General features: G+C 36.9%; 1 long non-coding RNA gene across 1 annotated transcript; it reads left to right on the top strand.

Moving 5' to 3' along the window:
* The first annotated feature begins 40 nt into the window (after nt 1-40).
* Nucleotides 41-1,571, top strand: LOC149043889 (uncharacterized). The gene is made up of 3 exons (XR_016187564.1): nt 41-88; nt 597-679; nt 1,442-1,571. It is a non-coding gene; the product is annotated as an uncharacterized LOC149043889 (long non-coding RNA).
* Nucleotides 1,572-2,500: the final 929 nt, after the last annotated feature.

Here is a 2,500-nt window from a genome sequence, read left to right as displayed (position 1 = left end):
GAGCAGCAAAATTAAAAACTGATTTTTTTTCTTACGTGTCTTTCAGCAGAAGCTGAATATATGAGGCCTAAAGGAAAACGTCGAAAAAGTAAGGCTCTTTTATCTTTCCCGTCGGTTGTGTAAGCTAAGCCTACACCATGATTTGAGGTGATGTGGAAGTATTTTTTCCTCAGCTCCAATGAGCTGTCTTTTGATACATCCGAGAAAGCTAAATAATGAGATACAAGATCTTTATCATGAGTGTGATCTTACCCTTTTCCTCGACCTCCGCATTACTAATCTCTTGAAGTATCACTGAAGTGTCCTTTAATCTGCTATCAAATATAAACAGTTGAGAAACCTAAATATAGATAAGCTCCAATGACATTCCGGTCGTGTTGTTGTGAATCTAGATGGTTGAACTTCGTTTTAATGAAGGGGACACTTTTAATTTATCAAATTGAGCCTCTGGTCTCGACCAACAGTATATATTATAGTACACTGAATTGCATGTGTCCGTGTTAAGGTTTTTTTTTTCTAATTCAGATCTGAATTGAAAAAGAGAGGAAATCCGAAGTGAAGTTGCCATTAACGGGATTGCTATTTATCATTTGCAGGAGAAATGGATTCATTGAAAGATTCCCTTACTCCACGGGAAGTAATACCAAAGAGACGACCTAGAAAAGAGGTCACTTACAAGGTAAAGACCTTTAGCAGTTAAAACATTCATGTAAATATGGGAATGGTAGTTAATCATGGCTAAGAGGGTGCTGGTGTTTATTAAAAAAAAAAAAGGTAGAGAGAAAACTTTGCACGTTTATGAAAACTTACCCTAATTCCCGATTTATATGCTGTACACCCCAGTTTTATCTGAAGATTGCTCAGTCTTGGTTCACTCGTGGGTGGTGCGTAACGCTTGGAAGTTCTTTTTTTTGTTATGGTATATGGTGTTAAGATAAATAGCGTAACTATAAACCGATTGGAAAACCTTAAATGTGTTTCTGGTGACATAACTTGGGATGAAATATGATTTAAAATCAGAGAAGTATCAAAGGAAATCCCTGACATCCTACTCAAATTTGAATGCCGGCCCCCTCCTAGCCATGATTAACGAATAGTGACAACCCAAATGATGTGTGGAAGTGTGAGTTCTTTAACTGACATGAAACCCTTTCCAATCGGGGATCTTACTATTAATAAGTCCTTTCGAGATTTTATAGAGATAACTCTCTAATAAATAAAAGTAATGAGCTCTGATCTTACACGAGCCTTACCAATCTCCCTGCTAAAGGTTCTTTGAAAAACAATTTTCAAGCTTTGGTACGTCGTAAAAAAAGAGCACTCCATGAATGGATCAATGAATGCATGAATTCTAAGTATTTTAGCATGTTAATGAAATTATTCTAACCGATAATGCCCATGTGTTTCTAATAGCTGCCCTGTCATTCTTTTCAACTGGCAGTGAACCCGCGGTATGATGGAGGGTGAACGGCGAAACATGCTAAGAAACCGACAGCGTGGAAATTTTGGTTGTTTTGTGATATGAGTTATGATAATTTCTAAATAAAATGAAGACAGTTGATAAAAAGATATTTTTACTTTTTTGATTCTCATTTCGATGATATAGACTCAGGATAATTTCCTAGGGGCTCGCAACGGTCTGTTGATTAAAAAAATCTGTTCTGAAGGCCTCGGAAAAGCCCAGATTTCGGAATGGGTAAAGTGTCTAGTCTCCAACATTTCGTGTCGTGAAGAGGCAGATACATTTTTCATGATATTTTCACATCTGGCATGAAACCAAAGCATATAGGAGAAAATCAAAATGGAGGTTGTACTTAAAAATCTACCCATAATAAACTTGAACTGTTTGCGGACAATATGAACGCTATGATAGAAATGGATCGCAATAAAAACGCTTCAGTACATAAATGATTCTTGATTTTTGTAAGACCTACATTGTTAAGAGTTTGCAATATATTACCACTGGTTTAAAATGAACTGGTATTTTCTGAGTGTTCATTGAGTGAGTGTTACAGTAGTAAGGTAATACCATTACAAATTTTTGACATTCTATCAAACTTGAGAGCCGGCTTCATGCGGAGAGGCTAATTACTCCGAAGTTATGAGATGAGTAAATTTGTCAGAGTGAAGCAAAATGCACAATAGAATTTGGATCCAGTAATTTCATTGGCTAAGAGCAATTCAAGACGACCCTGTAAGCGATTCTAGATATGGTGTGAGCTTGCTCATGATTGCATCATCCCTTGATATTCTTCTGATTTTGTGATTTTTTACTACAAAGTAATGTGCAGTGAATTCGCTTTTTTCATAGTCTTTGGCTAACACTACGAACTGAATCGCCGCAGCAGCTATTTTATTTAACGCACGCGAATTGTAACAAGTACGTGAAGCAGGAAACAGTAGGCTCGTCTTTTTCTAGCAAAATCATTGTTGCCACAACGTCCAACCCAATCCCAATGTCGTCTCAAACCAACAGCCTTAACGTTCGCTCAATTAAAAA

Source organism: Pocillopora damicornis, chromosome 6 (assembly GCF_964200805.1).
Source record: "Pocillopora damicornis chromosome 6, jaPocDami1.2, whole genome shotgun sequence".
Taxonomy (NCBI): Eukaryota; Metazoa; Cnidaria; class Anthozoa; order Scleractinia; family Pocilloporidae; genus Pocillopora; species Pocillopora damicornis.
This window is presented reverse-complemented; position numbering and strand designations above follow the sequence as displayed.